A 22,618-nucleotide genomic window follows, 5' to 3' on the forward strand; every position below is an offset into this window, starting at 1 on the left:
TCAAGGGAAGGCTTGAATGTACGTGGACTAAACGGATGAAAAGCCTGCAGAAGGTTGCATCGTGACAGTAAAATGGAGGAGTACCGAGACGTGCAGAGAGGGAAATGTGTGGAGGTGTGGTATGGCAGGGCTAGCAACTAGAGATTGGATGGATGCTCTGTACGTGGAGCTCGGGGTCCAGGGAAAGGGAGCATGGGTATGACATTAAGGTACAAATATGCAAATTAAGAAGAACTGCAATAGTGTAGTGGGCAGAGCATCCGCCTACTGAGCGCACATTCCCGGTTCGTGTCCCACTGCAGCACAGTCTAGTTTCCATGTGAAATCAGTATATCAACATAATTTTGCTGTATAACCTACTAAATGACATTTATACTTGAACAGGAGTACTGCATTACACATAGACCCACTCACTATTCAAAGGACATGAGGCGACACACAGTTATGTATACACAACCTGGTGTATTTTACAATAATGTATGCCATTACTTACAGCACATAGATCTGGACTTATTTAATCAGTGAGGAATGCAAGGCCCAGACAAAACAGTAAATGCAGACAGTGTGGATATATAACATACTCTGCTGTCCAGCTCAAGCCTGTCAGTTCGTACAACTGTACACAAAGGATATGCCATCAAGATAGGTAACAATAAACAATAACAGATGTAGTTCAGCAGCCGCCAGTTACACCCTGTAGTAAAGGCCTAGAGGGACATTTATTACATGTGCTAATGTCTATGTAAATGTCACATGTATGGACTCTGATGAACAAATGTTGTGGGAGTCCACAATATGACTGGGATGATAACAGGAATGCTAGCAGTAAATAATGATAGGCCAATACTGAACAACCCCTAACAGTAACACAGCAGGACAAAGCCAGCCATATATGTGGATGACAGAGACAGGAACATAGGGCCATACACGTAATATTTCTGTTACACACCCTGCACATTGCTGGTGTTACAGGATTCATTGCAACATACCCTTATGCAGGAATAACACATCAGGAACACAAAGGAAGTAGCCATGTCCTAATAGCACTCAACAGACAGATTGCCTGGGATATATCTAGGACAAGATCTGTGTGGTGCACAGGCAAAAGCAAACAGACAATCCACTGGGCATCATGTGGATAGGCCCACTGTTGTGAGCTATGCAGACAGACTGCTTTCCATCCTAAACTACTATGTACACGCATACATTGCAAGACCAGCAATATACAATGAACATAACAACACTACTCACTCTGTCTGTAGGTCTAGAACTTCTTAAAATTGTGTAGTTGCCTTGTGTCTGCAAGCCCCATTGTAATAGGTACTGCAACATGCCATCTGTAACACTGCTGCCCGCTACTGCTTTTATATTTGTACTCTACTCCTAAGCTTAACATATGGGGTAAGTGAATTCAGCCATTGGGTCTGTTTATTCTCATACTGTCTCTTGCTATAGTGTTTAACAGAACTGTAATATCTTGCCTAGGATATGAATATCAATGCCTAGTATTTCTGAGTGTGCCTTGTTTTCTGTTTATTTTATTTCTTGTTTCTCTCCACTTTATTTACCAGTTGATCAACCTGCCTGTATTGTCCTCTAGTGTGAGACTGCCCTGTCGCTGTTGACCAACGTCCTTCACCCACCTTATCTACTACTGTCCATTCCTAAACTGAGGAGCTGAACCTTAAAAACCTCCCTATTTGAAGAAAAGTATAAACACAAGAAAGTATGTCCTCCTAATACAACAGACTGTTCTAAAGCTAGCTGTGTTTTGAAAACTCAGATTAACTAATGCTAGTTCTGTTATGATTCTCCAGGGTTTGCTATTATATACTCCCTAGCTAGGTTGACCAGCAGCCAAAGCCCTTCAAGTACTTCTTGCCTGCCCTCTCTTCTTGTGTCCACTTCAAACATAACTCCTTCCCCCCTGTACTTGTGATACTACTTGCTATAAATCTTTTGTCCACTAGGTGGCACCCTTCTCCCAGTCTCTCCCCTCTGATTAAAGCCTCTTCCCTTAGACTCGCAGGTTTTATATATTTGTAAGACACTACTACCTCCAGATATTTTTCTCTCCTTCCTACTGTACTCCTCTTCACCTACATTTCACTGCCTACTATCACAACATCCCAGTGCAACAGTCCCTCCTTGAAGATAAGTATATCATAAGTTTCTCTGTCCACTACCACTACTGATAAGGCCCTTACCCTCTACCCATCCCCAAACTTTCCTTACCATTTCAGCTCTCCACTGATAGTTTTTCCTTGGCCTCTCTCCTTCAGTGGCTCTACCCGCTCCGTTCGCCCTGTGGGCTCACTCCACTCCCCTACCCTACCCCCAAATCCCACCCAACCCCAGTGCATCTATATTTATAGTCTCCTCCTGTCTCCTCCCCTGTTGCCCTCAACCTATCCCATCTCTTTGCTCCTCCCCCTCCTAGATAAATCTCTTTAAACTACCCCTCCCCCTCTCTATTACCTTACCTGACTGCTCTCACATGCTTCTCCTCCTTATATCTCCAAATTTCCAACACAGTCTCTACCCCCTCTTCTAATATCTATCCTACCCTACTCATCCATGTCTCTTCCACACTATCTCACCTCATTTACATGTCTTTTCCTTCTAACTACTCTCTATAATGTAACTTCCTATTCCTCTACCACACTACCCTTCTCTTTCCCACTCCCCTCATCCTCCACTATCTCCTTTCCCCACCCTTCAACACTCCACTTTTATTTAATATCCTCCTCCCTACTTCAACCAAATCCATTTCATTATTTCAAACTAAAACTCCATACAGGCTATTTAAAATCTCCTGCTATCAAAATTAAATTACATCTCCCTCTTACTTTATATCTCATTTCAAAGTTTCACCTCCTCTCTCCTTTCTCTTGGCTTGCTCTTGCAGGAGATATCCACCCCAACCCTGGGCCAACACCTACTAACAATCTCTCTCCCACTACCTCCACTAATAGATACAGCCATAAATACCTTAAATTCATTGCCATTAATACCCAGAGTATTAATAACAAAATAACAAATTTCCATGCTTGGCTAAATCTCACTGCACCTGACATAGTAGCAGTAACCGAAACCTGGCTAAAACCACAAACTACTAACTCTGAGATTTTACCACCTGGCTTCCAAGCACTTAGGTCTGATCGCCTAACCAAAAAAGGAGGTGGTGTAGCCTTAGTCTACAACTGCCTGCTAAATCTCAGCCCATACCAAAATCCCATTCCTAAATTTAATAATGCAGAACTAATCATAGGAATCCTCAAAATAAGCAACTTTAAAAGTATCTGTATCATAACCATCTATATACCCCCTGGAGACAACTGCTCCACCCTTGAGAATATTCTCTGTTGGGCTACAAACAATATCAAGCATGAGACTTACATTCTAGGCGATGTCAATATTGACTGGAATACAACTAATAATAATACTCCCTCTCTGTCTATCAATCTTTCTAATTTTACTCAACTAATAATTAACATTACCAGACCTAACAAAAATAACCCTCCAGGGTCCATCCTGGACTGGATTCTAGTCAGCCACCCTAACAATATCTCCAACTCTGGTATCTTACCAGACTCAATAAGTGACCATCTCCCAGCCTTTATTAACCAAACTACCCAACAGCTCCCACACCAACATCAATATGCCCACTCTCGTAACCTAACTAATTTTAACCCTTCTGTATTTTCTGAAACCCTTAAACTAACAAACTGGGATTCACTAAAAATTCTTCCCCTAAATGAAGCCTTAGAAGTCTTCAATACTACCTTCCTTAAAATCCTAAACTCTCAAGCCCCACCTTGAACAAAACAAATAAAGTACAACTCTGCCCCTTGGCTAACTAAGGACACTAAAACTCTAATGCTACAAAGGGACAAAACTTGGAAACTATACAATAAAAATAAAAACCCAGCTTCATTCCTTCAATTTAAGCAACTCCGCAATCTTACTAAAAAAACTTATCATAAAAGATAAAAAATCATACTACAACAAACTACAGTCTACCCTCGCAAACAATCCCCAAAAATTCTGGAATTCCATCAATTCCCTCTTCCAATCCCTGTCCAGACAACAATAAGACTGACACAGAAATTGCAACCCTCTTCAACTCCTTTTTTACCAGCTCCATAGCTGAACTGACTAAATCCTTCTCCACTTCCACCCCCAGCCCTAACCCAAAGCCTTCTTCACCATCCTCCCCTCACTCCTGCTCCCATAAACCCCCTCCCACTTTTATTCTACAACCCATGTCTACCACCATTATCAAAAAACTTATTTTCAAACTCAAACCGTGCTCCAATGCCCCCGACAATATCCCATCACTCTTTCTCAAGCTCGCAGCAGATGGCATCGCCATACCTATCAGCATTCTCATCAATATATCCATCCAAGAATCTTATGTTCCCAAACTTTGGTGAGCTGCCCACATTCTGCCCCTTCATAAAGGAGGCAAAAATAATAGCATTTCTAACTTCCGCCCAATAGCCATTCTTTCCCCAATTTCAAAAGTCCTTGAAAAATGTATCCACCGGCAACTCATGCCCCACCTCCTCAATAACCATCTCCTCACTCCTACTCAACATGGGTTTCGGCCTGGCCACAGTACCATAACTGCTCTCCTTTCTTTCCTAGACATTGTCAACCATGCCCGTGACTCTGGAGATATTGTCTCCACTGTTCTTCTTGACCTTTCCAAGGCATTCGACACAATATCCCACACACTCCTTCTCAACCACCTTTCTAACCTCAGTCTCTCCCACAATTCCCTTTCTTGGTTCAAAAGTTATCTCTCAGATAGATCCCAAGCTGTGAAATGGAATACAGGTACCTCAAACTTCTTACCTACCCCTATCAGAGTACCTGAGGGTTCTATTCTCGGACCTCTGCTCTTTAATGTCTTTATCAATGATCTCCACTCTGCAATTCCTCATTCTCAAATTGTACAATATGCAGACGACTCCACTGTTATCTGCTCAGCCCCTAGCCTTCCCGAGTTCCAAGCCAAAACCCAACTGGCTTTTACAACCAAAGAAAACTGGATGCTTCCAAACCATCTTTTCCTTAATGCCAATAAATCCCATATCATTCTCTTCTCCCCCTCAAAAGTTCTGCCTCTTGATAAGCCATCCTTCAAAATCTCCAGCCTCTCCCAGTGCCCAATAGAAGTTGTTAGTTGTGCAAAATTACTCGGAGTTACCATCGATGAACACCTGAAATTTAATACTCATATTCAACTAAACATAAAAAAAAACCATCAGAAGCTCGAGATGCTTTACAGAAATGCTAACTTTCTTTCTTTAGCTACAAGACAAACACTCGCCACTACCTACCTTCTCCCTTCTCTATTGTATGGTGCTCCTCTTCTATCCAACCTCACTGCTTCTATCTCCTCAAAACTTGAAAGTTGCTACTACAAAATCGCCAAATTCGCTACTAACTCCACTCATTCTACACACCATTGCATCTGCCTCTGTAGTCTCCAATGGCTAGAACTCCCTAATCACCTCGATTACCTCCAACTTACTACTGCACACAAACTTATTTTTAAACCCACTGCTTGCCCTGCATTATCTAACATCTTGCCTTTCTACACTCCTCTCAGACCCCTAAGATCTGGCCACCAAAATCTTATTTCAGTATACAAACCGAAACGACCTCCTGGCCACCTCCTACTTTCTTATACTACAGCAAAAAAATGGAACTTGCTTCCTCCCCTTCTAAGAGTCACTACAAGTTATGAACAATTCAAATCTCTTCTCCATTCTCACCTCTCCCAAAACTGGAAATGTAATTGTATACTTCCTACCTAGATCTTAATACATCCCAGTTCCAATTTTCCCCCTCTGGTCCCTCTCCTTCAAAGTCTCTCCTCAGCTCCCCTCCCTCTACTTCTTTATCTCCTCTCTCTCCCCTGCTTAAACTCTCTCCCCTGCTTAAACTCTCTATTTATTCCTTTTAAATCATCTCCTCCCCCCTGCCTACATGCATGTCTAGTCTCACAAATGTATCTTTTGCCTTTTTTATAAGATGTACTTCTATTCTCAAACATAAAATGAATCTTAGTCTAACTGTTCTTTTTTTATCTTCCTCCTGGCATCTCTTCTCCTTTAAATTCTTTGCATTTCCTTCACTTCTCCTCTGTGTTACTTATCTTGCATTCAAGATCTATGTATAATTTCTTTTTATCTCTCTCTTCTATGCTAACAATACAGTTGCATAAAAATATTAATTTCTTATGTATACTGCCAAATGTACTATGTCTTTGGAAATTGTTAAAGGTGTTACTCTGTTAGAACACAGAGTGTTATGTGTGTAATGTATTATTATTATGGAGCTTTTCTCCCCGGGCCTCCACTGAAAACGGGCTTTTGGGCCCAGTGGACTTCCCCGGTTATCAAACTGGAAATAAAATAAATAAATAAATACAGGAAGGATGTCCTCCACACTGGAAAGGTGAAGGGACAACGCCCACATGAGTAAGCAATTTATAGTACTGGGTTGCCATGGCAATGGATAACTGAATCACTAAATAGCAGGCTGCACACAGTCAGCAACTGTTGCACACTGATTGGTGTAGAGCCCATCACCTGAGCATGTGCATCACCTACGAAAGCCATGCTGCAATCCATTCAAACCAACTCAATCATTCTACTGGAGATGGATAGAGAGAGAGAGAGAGAGAGGGGGGGGGGGATAAATAAAAAAGTAAAGATAAAATGAAACTCACACATAGTGGGAAACAAAAACCTACAAGCCAAAACCGGGAAGGCGTCATACCCATCCAAAAATAAAAGGTATGCAAAACATAACTGTATGTAATTTAATGTAGTATGTGGTATAGATTAATAGGACATATTATGTTGATTGTTTGATATGTGCCATCTGTAGTTGTCCCTGTAATGATATCTCACTGAGCAACATTGTGGACAATACTGTCTGTCCCTGTAGGCAGTGGGACATACCCGCCAAATGTGCAGATCAGCAATGAATGACAAATATGTCAGCCATAATATCTGTGTATGTTATGTTAGTGTGGACAATAGCTGATGGTGGAAGTACTGCCATCATGATAGACACATGGGTGTCAGAGCACACCACTTACAGGACAGTCATGTTAATGTGTAATGTAGCATGCACAAATGCCATAGGTGTGTAATAGGCATACCAGCAATCTCACACCATATTAACCACCCTAATGTTAGTCTGTGTTCACATGTGGCACCTGTCTGTGTTGCAGCAAAGCAGAACAGTGCAGCTGTGAATAAAAGACAGTTACAGAATGCGGACGAGATGTCTGTATGCACTCCACATATCGGTGTGATACAAAATGTGATGTGTATGTGTACAGATACACAGACACTCATATAGACATAGATATATCAACAACGTATAACATATATCTACACATATATGTACATAGATGTATATTTATACACATATATATTGTGGCACTGACAATGGCATGCAGGTGAAATAGTCTGTAACAGGCCAGCAAAGTTAAGTGTCCCCACAGTGAGCATGGCTACAAACACATAGCACAAAGCGTGGCACATACACATAGCACAAAGCTTGGTACAATACAACATATGTCCCAACGGTAGGTAAGCAGCTGACATAATTGCAGTCTGTGAACGGTGTGTTGTAGCTGATATGGTGGGGTGATACAAATATGTGTATTAATAACTATGGTAACCCTGCTGTACGGGTGGCTCAGACCTGTTTCCATCTTTATGTCTTCCAGGAAACATGTCACATAGTCATCTTCCAGCATATAGCGCCACTGAGACAGAGATCATTATCAACCACCTGGTACAGCACTACAAACTGCTGTTTGGGTGGACAGCCCACGACCAGCAGGAGAGGACTGCCCTGTGGAATGAGCTAGTCCACAGGGTCAATGATGTCAGACTGCATAACTGCAGCTATGAGCAGGTCCAGCATCATTGCACCAACCTGCTTTGCCATGTACGTCTGCATGCAGCTGCCATAAGGGGGGACCACCTTGCAATGGGGGGGCAACCCACCCATTTACCCCTCACCTATGTGGAGGAACTTCTCAGCAGCCTTGTGGCACCTGGCCACCTGCAGCATCAACACCTGGCAGGGCACATCTTGGAGGTGGGTGCCAACAACACACCAGCTGAGTAGCATGCAGGCCCCAGGGCACATTGGTACCCCACTCTTGTGTATGCATCTGCATCTGTACAGGTACATCATGTAAAGCTGAGATTTCATATACATAGTCTGCTGCTGTGTAGTAGTAATAAACAGTTTTGTATAAGCTGTAATATTGTGTAATTCTACTGTTGATGTAACATACTGCTGCACTCACCTTTTATGAATGCCACAGCTGTAGCCACTGACATCAGCTTTCTCACACTCCCATGTAGGTCCCTCCAGGATACCACCATGGCAGCAGCCCATAGCCGGTGAGTATGGTTCGTGTTCATGCATGATGATAAACTGGGCATGTAATAGCTATGGGATATCCCATGCACACGTCTAACACACCTACCCATACTGCATGCTGTACATGTTCACATTTTGTTGCTGTGAAATGCACTGCATCACAGTAGAGACCATGCTGGGGAATCGGAAGGGTACAACAGACACATACAAGATAACTAACATCCTGTCAATGTGCAATGTGTCTACAGGGATGTGAAGTGTGGCAGGACACATGGCCTACAGTAGGGATATGTGTGACTCAACACCACCATGGCTGCAGCTGCACACAATTAGGTTAAGTAAACATTGCAGATGTAACCCTGTCCCCACAGCACTCGTGACAGCAGTGTGTGCACTCCAAGAGATGTGCACATGAGTAGACCTTGCAACCATGCAGAGGTCTGGGACATATGTAGGGAACCCTCCACAGCCATGGTAAAGTCCGCTGGTTGTCAGTGTAATAGTCATGTACTGGTCATACATGCTCTGCTGATGTTGTGATCTGTAACACAGACATCAGGCATCCACAACTGATAGCTGTTCACATATCATCCCAGGTATGAGTTACTATAACACATAGGGGCTGTGAGCATTGGAGCTGACATAACCAACGCAGTATTACAGATGCATCAATGGTTTCTACACCTGCGATGTATGGTGCACAGTACAGGGCAGGGTGCGGAACAGGTCCACAGTAACACTTTGTATATGGGTGCAGTGTTAACAGGTGGAAGGGCCATCACCTACCAACACAGCCCATGCCTCACACACATGTATACTGCTGCTAGCATGAAGTCACTATAGTTGCACTGCATGCTGTTGAGCACCATATGTAATGCATGTTGACAGAAGGGTAATGGGAGTACTGTGTGTACAAATGTTGTGCAAATCCACATGTAGGAGTGTGTGTGTGTGTGTGTCTTGATAGTGTTTGTAAGTGCAATCTAGTGAAGTGTGGCTGATGCATGTCCAATGTGTGTGTGTGTGTGTGTGTGTGTGTGTGTGTGTGTGTGTGTGTGTGTGTGTGTGTGTGTGTGTCCATGTATGCACAGGCGATCATGGAATTGACCACATGGCAGTACTTCCCCTGGGATTGTGCTGTACATGAAGTGAGACATGGGACACCAGGACAACCTGTCAGGTATGTGAACACAGGAGAGCTGATAGCATAACAAGGTCTGTAGCATGGAGCATGCATTGGGAGGTGAAGTACATACCAGGTATACACATCCTATTGCCAGCAGCAGATAGGTAACCGATTACCCACATATGCAGCACTACAAATGCAATGGGGAATTACCACAGCACATTAGTGAGTGTATCCAGGTAGTACTGTTATCTGCATGATGGGTCGCTTGTGCAGCAGATTTGGCATGGACTGACCAAGACTGTAGTATGAGGCTCTGGTGTGTGACACATGTAGTGAATGTAGCAGCCCCAACCATATAGGGGCTTCGTACACCACTACTGCCCATACACAGGGTAATACAGGGTGACAACAGTGAGGCTATGTACAACCTACTCCACCCAAGTCAGGGAGGCGATGGAGTAACAGGTCAGATGTTGTAACCACATGTGTAGGCATGGAGAGGAGTAATATGTTAATGGGCAGAAGTGATGTGTGTATATGAGCAAGTGCCATGCAGGATAGGGAACATACGTAACTAATTGTGGGACTGTCTGTAAACCCAGGGAAAGTGAGGTAGTAAGGGGGCTATCAGTGTGAGTGTGTGTACTGTTATGCAATGCTGTACAGGTCTTAATGCATGTATTTGTTTCCCCAACAGGTGGCGAGGTGGGTCATGGTCCCACCTGCATGCAAACTGAGGTAGGTGTCCCTACAGACACTGATGATGATGATGGTACAGGTGAGGCACAGGTGGGGTTGTCAGAGGCTGACACTGCTCCAACACATGTCATCACCCTCCTAGCCACCCCAAGCCCGTACACAGTTACAGTGCCCCGACAAACCCCATCACATGTGGCCATAGCAGTTGGACAGTTGGCGCTTGGTGGCAATGACCATGAAAGTGTGGTGTCCATGCCAACTGTGTTGGGTCACAGTCGGCATAGCTAGATGTCTGGAAGGCCACCACATCAGCAGATGTACCATGGTGCTCATGGGAGGACCGCAGGTCATCACGCCCCTGGCAGAGGCGCACAACTGGTACCACCAGGAGCATGTTTCAGGCCATAATGGAGGCACAGGCAAATATGGAAATGCACACCAGACAGGGCCTGAGGCTGTAGGTGGCAAACTCCATGAACTTGCTGGTGCCTTCCGTGAATATACCGAGGTCATGGATAGACGGTGGGGTGAGATGGTTGGCCTCCTTGACCGTGGTATGTCTGTGCTAGAATGTGTGGTGGGAGTGGTGGGAGTGGTGCAATGGCCACATGGATGCAGGCCAGAGACACCACAGCTGGTGGTCAATGTGGACGTGCCAGGACCCCCAGCCGCTCCTGTAGTGGCTGTACCAGCCCCAGCCCCAGCACACCACTAGGGCTGCTGTCCACACCACAGCAGGCCATGTGCACGTGGCCCTGGCTAGTCCCAGGTGTGACATGGTTCCAGTGGACATATGTCATCTTCAGGGGGGAGAGTAGCACCTCAAGGTCTGTACCTGCACATGCCCATGGAACCTCTGGCAGACACAGTCGACATGTCCGTGACTGGAGGCATTGAACTGCACACCCTGCCAGGTATGGTCTGCAGCTGTCCAACATCACCCGTATAGGGCAGCCACATGGCGGTACTGTGTGCATGCATACCCACACACTATGCAACCACACTTAGGGTGACCCCATACCGACACACACCACATCACCACGCCCCAATCAATGAACCACACCACTCACCCACACACATGGTGACGCATGTGTGGACCACCTTCTACCTCTGGCACACCTACAACACACCCTGTGCATAGGATGATACCTGTGCCACATCCCTGTCATCCATAACATTGATGCAGGGAAAGGCTACTATGGTTCTGATGCACACGGTGACTTAATGGAGTGCCACACTGTACCGCAGTGTAGAGTGAAGTCAGGGGTAATGTGTACTGCATACATGAGAGGTAGTGTAGACATGCAGCTAAGATGTCTTTCACACACCCTTTGCATATGGTGATACCTGTGCCACAAACCCTGTCATCCATAATATTGATGCAGGGCAGGCTAACATGGTTCTGATGCACACGATGACTGTGACAGAGTGCCGCAATGTAATGCAGTGTAGAATGTAGTCAAGGATAATGTGTACTGCATACATGTCAGGTAGTGTAGCAATGCAGCTATGATGCATTTCAGCTGTTGGTAACACCAAATGTTATCCCCATACTGTCATCCATTTGTGCTGTAGGCGGACATGTGCCAGCAGGAGAATGGGCTGCAGTCATATTCCACAAGGGTATGTCAGTGTGGTGACACCATCGCTGTGACATATTTTGTGTACTGTTGCACACATGCCACAGGTATGTATAACAGTTATTGGCCATGCAAAATTGACCAGTGTCCTGCCGGTACAGGTATAATCTTCACCGTTATGCCAACCCATCCACATACATACATATCCTTACTTGGTGACACTGTGTCTAGACCCCTACCCAGGTATGTAGTGCTACTGAACTGTTTGTCTGTCATTGCACACAAGACACCATCTGTAGGGTGAGGTGTGTACCAGGTCATGTGTTACATGCAGACCATCCTCAGACATGTACAATATGGTAAGGGGGATGTAATGTTTGTATATGGAGAATACATAGTGTGTCATACCATCATATAAACATTGACTGACACATAACAGGTAGACACACATCTTAGAGACCTGGTTGTATAGTTGCTAACTAACTAGTCCATATGTCCAATGTGTTACAGGTAGGCTGCACACAGTATATGTGTAACTGGGCTGTATCCTGTTATCTGTTACCTGTAAGGGTGATGGTGACATTGGCCACCTGAGAGTGGCACATGGGCCATATACCAGGTGTACCATGGTGTAAAGACAGTGTACACAGCACCCACATCCCCCACTGGATATTGTACACACTAGAACCCATCTTGATACTCTGATATACCCACTATCACACATTGGCCATGATGCCAAAACAACCCATTGCATATTACAACAGTGGTACCACAGGGATATGCATGTGATGCACATGCCACAGGCATAGTAAGGTGTTGCATTGCATTGCCACACCTATGGGCGACAACAACAACATCCGTACTACTGTTTGGCAATGTGTATTGTAATAGGAGTATGTGGACTCAGAATGGTGTACCCTACACATGCACACATACACACACATGGCAGACCTCAGTGGGATTCCCATGCCTACCAACTCATTGGTACAACACTGGTGTGCTGGTACTGCAAGGCACATGTAGCTGTTAGGGAGAGGAGTGCAACAGGCTAAATGTTACGTTAATGGAGTTGAGAGGCACTACACACTATATGTGTTGTACAAATAGGCATCTCCCCCAGCCAAACACATCCACCCTGCAATATACTACCAAGTGTTGGAGATCCCATAACCAGGGCCAGTGACAACATGGGCACGCAATGTTACCTGTACTACATCCCACTTGTATGATGTCAGGCTGGTATTGGTAACATATCATGCAGTACAGTCTGGCTCCCATGGGTAATGTATTATGTGGAAGCCATCAACATTACCAGGCTACAGATACACAGACACAGATATGCAGATACAGGTATAAATATTTATAAATATATATATATATATATATATACATGCAGTTATATGTACAGTAAGATACATAAGTGGAAGGTGCATACAATATGGAACAGCCACTATGCCTACAGTTGACCCCTGAATGACTGGACACTGTATGTGTCACCCATACAAATTGCAATCATTGCCTGTAACATACACCCACAGAGAGGTCATAGGTAAAACATCACCCACAGGTTTGCAGACATGGACGTCTTTAATCATGTACTATTACAGTTCTACATGCCATGCCATATAGCTGTTCAGACATTAACAACTATATCAATGGAGTGATGCTACAGTGGACCAGTTACAGTCATACAGTAGTCTGGAAAGGTTCACAGCTATTGCTGTCCAGGCCAAGCCATTCACATTGCACAATAGGAAAGACACACTAGGCCACAGGATATCTAATAATCAACAATATGTAATCCAGGTGTGTAGTTCAGCAGCCTCTATCTACACACTGTACAAACACAGTAGGTGGTATAGACGTCACAGTGGGTTGTAACTGCTACATAACATGGCATAACTGACACCATCACAAGCACACCAACAAACAGAACAGTTTGTATGGCAGGGGGCATTAGTCCTGCATTACCCAGATCCATGTCAGTAATGTGTATATAGGTGAAGTATATGATACTGGACATCCAGATATCTTAAGGCAGCTCAGCCCTGCTACCCCACATTTTGTAGCAGCTTAGGTCATTGCTGGTGGTCCCCCCTAGACTCAATAATACAGGGCCATATACCACTGTTACATACACTGGACTCTGCAGTGCATGAGGGCACACATGTATTGTGTAGGTGGCATCCATACATATATGGCCCCAGCCCCAGCATATGTGTGGGGGTTACAACAGCAGTTGACTGATGGCAGACATGGCAGTGTGTTATACTCCCAGCCCATTATGGATCAACCACTGACATCATGACATATGTGCAAAGCTTGGTATGTATGTGATGGACAGAGGCTGGAATACAGGCACATATGTGAACAACTGTTGCAATATACTACACAAGGTGCAGGTGTTACAGGATAGTCTGTAACATACCCTTAGTCAGGGAATTGATGGTAGAGATGGTCATGGATGTAGCCATGTACCGGTAACATGTAACACACACACACTGCCATTGTATTATCTGACACAAGACCTGTGTGGTGGACAGACAAGACATGATAGACACAGCTCTGGCCGGCATGAGGATAGGCCAATGCTGTGTGCTATGCAGATGGACTGCATTCCATGGCAAACTAGTATGTACACCCACACCCTGTAACACCAGTACTGTACAAAGCATAACACAACTCTACTCACAGTCTGTCTGTACTTCCTGATCCTCCTACAAATACATGGCTGCCCTGAGTGTGCCAGTTCTCCTGTAAGGGGTATTGTTGAATGCTGTCAGTAGCACTGCTGACCACACACAGGATGGATGGCCATCACACAGGAGATGTAATAGGACCATACACACATGATGTGGGAATCTATAGTAGGTGGTTGCTATGACTGTGTTAATTGGGTGTAGTACACATGTAATCACTATCTGGATAGGTATATGTCCATATATTTCCACCATATGTCCTGGACATGAAGTGCAGGCCAACCCCGGCCCATATGTTCCCAATGTCGTAGTTGCAGGGGATGTCAGGTATGTATAGCAGGTATGCTAGTAGACTATTGCTACTGTCATTGGGATTGTCTTCACAGACATGGGGTGTGTGGGAGGTCACATCTGCTTATAACATGTGTGCCATTGTTTACTGAAAGACATCCAAAGGACATCAGTGTATAGTACCACTGCTAGCACGTAATGCCACTGTGGACTGCAGCAGAGATATTGGCCAATATATGTGGAGGGTCTGACACAGTCTGTATAGTCCAGAGGTATACACATAAGCCTTTAGTGCTACACATGTGTACCATGCCTGACAATATGGATGTGGACGGCCATGTAGATGGGTATAACACATAACGACTGGTATATGATGTCCACCATAGGTTATGCATTCACACACCCCTGACTGGCCTGTTACTGTATGACCACTGGTACAGGGGTGCCATGGTCACATACTACACAATAGGTATTGACATCTGCACTGCATCCCACCGCCCTGTCTGACATACATGACTGTTAGGGGAGGACCGGCAGTGGGACATCTGGTTAGTATCTGCACATGACATCCCACTTGGTAGGTACACTCAGCTACTACAATGCATTGTGCAGGCTGGCTCAACACTGGCCTACATCTCCCAAGGGGGAATGCACATGTACCTGCATATAAAGCAGGCTTAACAGGCATGTCCCAGCACAGGGTAAGATACACCTGTGTGGCAGTGTATATCCACAACCAATGTGAACACAGCTACAGCCACATATGGTTAGTTACCATGGTATTACAGTATATGGACTATGTGTTCTACACCATCCTCATATATGCCACTCACAGACTGACCCTGCATATACTGGCCTGCTACACAGTTTGGTCTGGTGGCCATCTGTGGTATGCAACATGTGTGTTTATGGCCCAACAAACATGTACACCACTACAGTACCATACAGTGGGCAGCATGTAACATCTGATAGTAGGGGAACTAGAACAATGTCATCTACCACAGTCTGTACACAGGCTAAGGTATATATCAACACTACACACACTGTCGACATTCACCATAGGTACACAGACCTCAGTACTGTATGAACATCCACAGAATGTGCAGGTAATGTCATGTAATATAACTCCTACTGTACATAACATGTGTAGCAGTCGGATATATCAGTGGCTTGTTCTCAGATATGATGCCACAAAGTATGGTGTACAACACATATGCACCACTTCATGTACGACATATGTACAAAGGTTGACAGAGGTGTGGCTGGGAGCACATACACAGGGCCAATATTGACATGTTGCTGTGATAACCACATACATTTACTGTTGTTACAGGGTTGTTGCAACATATGTCCTTTCAGGAATATGACGTCTGTGACTACCACAGTTTTATTCATCTACTGACTGCAATCCTCACACTACCTTCAGCAGTCAACAGCTAGCTGCTCCATGGGTGACACATGCAACCATGGACATAATACTGCCCAGGCTGCAGATGACCCTGCAGATGAAGTTTCCCCATAAACATGGAACTGACATGACAGGTATTGAGACATGTACAACAGCCATATCCACACAAACACTGTTAAAGCAACATTACTCCAAATGCAGTATAGAGGCACTTACAGTCTGTAGTCAGGTCAGGCACATCCACCTCATGTTTATTGCACTGTTTCCACATTTTATGTTGTTAGAAGTACACAGCAATCCATCTGAGATGCTGTTTGCCACACAACAGATCTAGTTCCTGCTCACAGTGGGTGAAAAGGGCCAACACCACCACAACGTTCCTAGGTATTGGAGTGTGTTTCCATACAATTGACTATGGGAATGTTACCATAGCTATTTCACATGTAATCAGCTAGGGGAGGGCTGTGATTCATGCAGAGGCCATCAGCTGATCATGAGCATTACTTACATTACACATGCTGCTGCCTAAGCAAAGTAGGTGTAGGTCTCTACATCCACCTGAGAGAGGGTGGGGGATGCAGACAGAGGCAAATACGTGTCAAGGAGGAGTGGGAGGGTAAAATTGAAGCATGTTTGTCTCACACACCTAGCAGCACAGGGTATCAAACCCCCAACTACTATGTACTGCTAGCACAGTTTGCTGCAATTATTGGATGTGCCACATGAGTTACCTGTTGTGGGGCACTCAGAACATATATGGGATGGTGAGTGACATCTGCAACAAGGATACCTTAGCTATGGTAGGTGATATACACGTGCCTGTCAGTATGAACAGGTGCCAGCATCAACACAGTCACACTTTCACAAGGACACACACACACATTGACACATGTGGCAGGGCCAGGTGTACAACTCATCGGTTGTGGGATTGCCACATCACATCACTATGCAGGTATCCCATGCACCACACAGGTCATATGGTGGCTGTATGGGTGAAGGGTATGGGAAGGTGTCTGACATCAGAGAGCATGCTGCAGTATGCCCATGGGGGTTGTAGGGAGTGTGGATGTGAACATCTGCAGCATGCAACACACACACAAACACACAGGGTGCCAGTACTAACATGCATGGGTGCATGTCTGCACAGGTGTGTGGTGTTAGACTACACCAGACGGCTGTCCAAGGCTAGGCAATGAGTGTACCTTGGCATCAGGCCACATGATGATGGTCTGCATTGTGGCTCAGGGATGTAGTGTCTGTATTTGCCCACACAGGCGGGTATTGTATACCCCATCTGGTCACCTGGGTAACTACTGTGTATGGGTAAAGCTGTGCATCGCTTGCCATGACTGTGTTCCTTCATCCATGACATGGACAGTGTCTGGGATGTGCACACCTCCCACATGCATGTACAGTGACATAGGGATCTGTACCTGGGGTGTCTGTCCTATGTTGTGAACACAGATAATCATCAGAAGTTCCAGTCCTGCCCACCTGTGGTGGGAGCTGGTAATGGCCAGCAGCTTTACCCTGCACTTACATGGAGTGCATGCTATCATCATTCCTTGTTATCAGTGGCATCTGTCCATACAAGCATGTTGTCAGGCATGGTATGTCCATTGTGGGTCACGTGATGGCACCACAGGTGGTTCAGGTGTCCATTGGGGAACATGAGGGAGGTGCACTGTCTGCACATATGTGCATATTGGACAGATTGACTGGGTGCCATGCCCTTTGTGGCCCACCGCTGTCACTCCATAGTTACTATCAGTGGCCAATATGCAGTGTACTACCCACATATTGGCTGTTACCTAGGCACGTGTGTGTGTATGACACATGGGATGACAGTGTGCTCTGAGTAATACTGGGGTTGCTAACTGTGATTGCCTGGCCTTGATGTCACATGTCTGGGTATGGCTCTGCACCCTGGCCTCTCAGCAATATCACATGTGTTAAACCTGTACAGTGGACATTGTGATATATAGTATGGCCACCATATAAGAAATATGCAAAACCTGCTCCACATTTGCCTCAGGTGTCACACAGTCACAACCACCTCTACACAGGATATGGGTTATAAACACACACTCATACACCTGTCATGTTTGGGAGTAGAACCCCTATCTAACTAGTGTATTACACTACAGCACTATGCAGTTATAGAACACACCATGGAGATTACTGGAGTAGTCCTTGCCCAAAAGTGTTCTTCACAATGACTGACATCAGCAGGATTGCCAAAGTAGGACATTTGAAATGACTGCAAGCGACTAGCCTAAAATGCATTGCTCCCTACACAGACAGTGACAAACAATACATCCAGAACCACCATGTGTGGGGATGGAACCCATCCACACTTCTAATTCACAATACAGCAGTATGCAGTTACAGAATGTGCTGTGGTGATTACTGGTCTACAACCTTCAGAGAGGTGTATTTCTAGGTGTGTGACATCAGCAGCCTTGCCAAAGGTGGGTATTTGACTTATAAGGGGCGTGAGTAGCCTCAAAAGCATTGCTCTCGACAGAGTCAGACATGCACACAAACAGACACACACTCACACACACAGTTGCCAGGTTTGGGGTTGGAATTCCTACCTTACTAGTTTATCACACTACAGCAGTATGCAGTTACAGGATGTGCTACAGAGTTTACTGGGCTACAGCCTTTCCAGGGGTGTATTTCTAGGTGGGTGACATCAGCAGCCTTGCCAAAGTTGAGTATGTAAAATGTGAGGGGTGTGAGTATCCTAAAAGCATTGCTCTCTACACAGTCAGACATGCACGCATACACACACAGATGGCAGGTCGGGGGTTAGAACTCCCAACTAACTCCTTAATCACACAATGGCCATACAATGTTACGGGACATGCTATGTAGATTACTGGGATATGATCATCCCAGAGTTACAGCTCAAGGTGCGTGACATCAGCAGCCATGCCAAAGGTGGGTATTTGACTTGTAAGGGGTGTGAGTAGCTTTAAAAGCATTACTCTCTACAGAGTCAGACATGCACACAAACTCACACATGCAGTTGCCAGGTTTGGGGTTGTAACTCCTACATAACTAGTTTATCACACTACAATGGTACAACGGTACACAGTTATGGGATTCGCTACAGAGTTTACTGCTCTACAGCCTTGCCAAAGTTGGGTATGTGAAATGTGAGGGGTGTGGGTACCCTAAAAGCATTGCTCTCTACACAGTCAGACTTGCACACACAGTTGGCAGGTCTGGGGTTAGAGCTCTCAACTAACTTCTTAATCACACTATGGCCATATGATGTTACGGGATGTGCTACGGAGATTACTGGGCAACGATTGTTCCAGAGGTGTATTTCAAGGTGTGTGACATCAGCAGGCTTGCCAAAGGTGGGTATTTGACTTGTAAGGGGTGTGAGTAGCCTAAAAGGCATTGCTCTCTACACAGTCAGTGACAGACAGACATGCACACACAGACTCACACACGCACAGTTGCCACGTCTGGGGTTTGTCCTCTTACCTAACTATATTATCACACTGCAGCAGTACGCAGTTACAGCATGCGCTACAGAGATTACTGGGTTACAGCTTTCCCAGGGGAGTATTTCTAGGTGGGTGACATCAGCAGCCTTGCCATCAGTGGGTATGTGAATAGTAAGGGGTGTGAGTAGCCTAAAAGGCATTGTTCTCTACATAGTCAGTGAGAGACAGTCACACACACGAACAGTGACACACACTCACACACACAGTTGCCATGGCTGTGGTTAGAACTCCTACCTAACTGGTCTATCACACTACAGCAGTAAGCAGTTATGGGATGCGCTGCAGAGATTACTGGCCTACATCTCTCCCAAAGGTGTATTTCACATTGGATAACCTCAGCAGGCTTGTCAGGGTACCACTATGGGGTGGCTGGTGTGTGCATGGCCCATACACCATTCATGTAGGGGTGACACGCCACAAGCAGCCACACACGGGGAGGTATGTGTATAGGGCAACTAGCTGACTACATCCTTGTACAGCCATGTTGCACATCCGGCATGTGGACCACATAGTCTGTGGTGCTGACAGGTACTGGTTGCTAGTAACTGCAGTGTGTGACTGATGTGTTTGGGGCCCTTTGGCTGTGTGCTGGGTGGGACAAGCGTGGATGGCTCCATGTCATGGTCTCCCTCTTCCACACATCTATATCCATCTACCTTTGGCTTATTATGGTGTGTTGCCCTTACATATACATCTGTATTCCTATCCAGTGTGTGTGCAAGGCATGAGTGGTGCATACTGACATGTGTCTGCACTAGCAATTGCAACCGCAGGATGTGTCTGGTCCACTGGTGTTTGCATACATGGCCTTCACAGTGTGTGAGCATGCCCAGCATGACCTTTCGGTATGTTGATGACTGACATTGCCTTAATTTCTCTAAGCATGTGAGCATGCCCAGTAAGGCCATCTGTTTTTCATGTGTGGATCATGTCCGGTGGTTTGTACTGCACAGCTGATCATTGTGTTGTACACCGATAGGTAGCATGCTGTGTGTGCAGGGTATCCACTGATCATTTTGCATTGACTGTTGCAACATGTCTGCATAGCGGGGGGAACACCTAACTATTTCTATGTTTCTACACACGATTGGGGGGGGGCGCACCTGACTGTTACTATATTTCTATGTGGGGTGGGTGGGCACACCTGACAGTTGCACACATTTGCTAGGACTGTACTGGTATGTCCTGTAGTCCATTTCAGTCAGTAGTCTTACATATCATGCTGGCTAAGCCATACCGATGTACTACCATTCTTATCTTTGGATTGCATACACATTAGTTTCTTACTTCCTAGCCATCATAACTGACATCCCACTACCTGGCCTGCTGTAGTCTGTCCATGTAGGCCTGGGTGGGGGTTACCCATACCCCTCATTCAGAGGCCATAGTACGGCATTTGTTTGTATTTGTCTACACCTGCCCTGCTGGCTGTGACTGTTGTTGGGTATGTGACCCCCCCCCTCCTGACTGGCATGTGCGAGTCCCTTATCATGTGGGTGTCCCAGTATTGAGGGCAGTGCTGCAGGGATGCCTATGTCGGATGCACATACTACACTGCCTACGCATGGTGAGGCACAGGTAGTGTAATATTTGACATCCCTTTTACTGTATGTGAGTGTCAGAAAGAGGTCCTATTCCCTGGGTCCCTCCCATGTCAGTGTATGTGCTATGCATTGCCTCTTTGCCAGGGCATACTGGGCACACCTCTTTCTGCCTACTGGGGCAGGCTCAGGTTGTTCCTCCTCTGAGTTACTCTGTGCCTGTGCAGGCCATGGCATTGGTGGGGGGGGGCTATGTGGCCCTGCCCCTTGCTGCTCCTGCTGCAGCTGTTTCCACAGGATCATATTGTATAGCATGGCACATACAAGGATGAGTTGGGTACATGTAGTTGGTGAGTACTGCAAGTCTCCACCGGATGTCCAGGCACCAGAACCATGACATGAGCATCCCAAACACACGCTCTATTATGATTCTTGTTTGTGCGTGTGCCTCATTATGGAGTTCTTGTTCAGGTGTGTGTGCATTTCTGATGGGTGTCATCAGCCACGGCTCCAGTGCATATCCAGCATCCCCATTAGGTGACCATGTGGGATGTCACCATTGGCAAATTTCTGGTACAGCTGCGTCAGATGCCAGATGTGGGAATCATGATAACTTCCAGGGCAGCCAGCACACATGTTCAGTATTATGCCCTGGGCATCGCACATGACCTGGCAGTTGATGGAGGGGAAGTCCTTGCGGTTGATGTAGACCCTACCCTGCTCACTGGGTGGTGCTTTGATGCATATGTGCGTGCAGTCTATTGCACCCACTACCTCAGGGTATTCTGCTATTTGCTGGAAGAGACACATACTGATAGCCAACGCCTCACGGGTGAGAGGGAAATATACGTGCTCACCAACATGTGCTGCCATGGCATCCAGGAACTGGTGGAGTACCCTGGATGCTGATGCCTGTGAGATTCCCATCATATCCCCAGTTGGGCTTTGGAAGGTACCTGTAGCTAGTATTATTAGGCCTACACATACCTTCATTTCCACTGGTTTGGGTTCCCCTCTGTTAGTTCTGTGTGTCAGGCATGGCCGGCACAGCTCAACAATCTGCTGTAGAAAGTCCCTGTCCACCCTATAGTGTTCCACTATCTCCTGCTCATGTAGCCCTTGGTAGGTTACCCTGGGTCTGTACACTCTTCTTCTTCTCCTCACTGTGGGTTGATTGGCAGCATTCCCATCCTCACCACCCTCAGCCTCTTCCACAAGTTGTATGATAGCTATTGCAACCCTTAACATTTTGCTGTTGTGACTGTTAAAAGTTACCCGCTTGTTTACACTGGTGGTGTAGGGTGTGGGAAAAACCAAAGG

Source organism: Protopterus annectens, chromosome 3.part1 (assembly GCF_019279795.1).
Source record: "Protopterus annectens isolate FY-2018-M chromosome 3.part1, PAN1.0, whole genome shotgun sequence".
Lineage (NCBI taxonomy): Eukaryota > Metazoa > Chordata > Ceratodontiformes > Protopteridae > Protopterus > Protopterus annectens.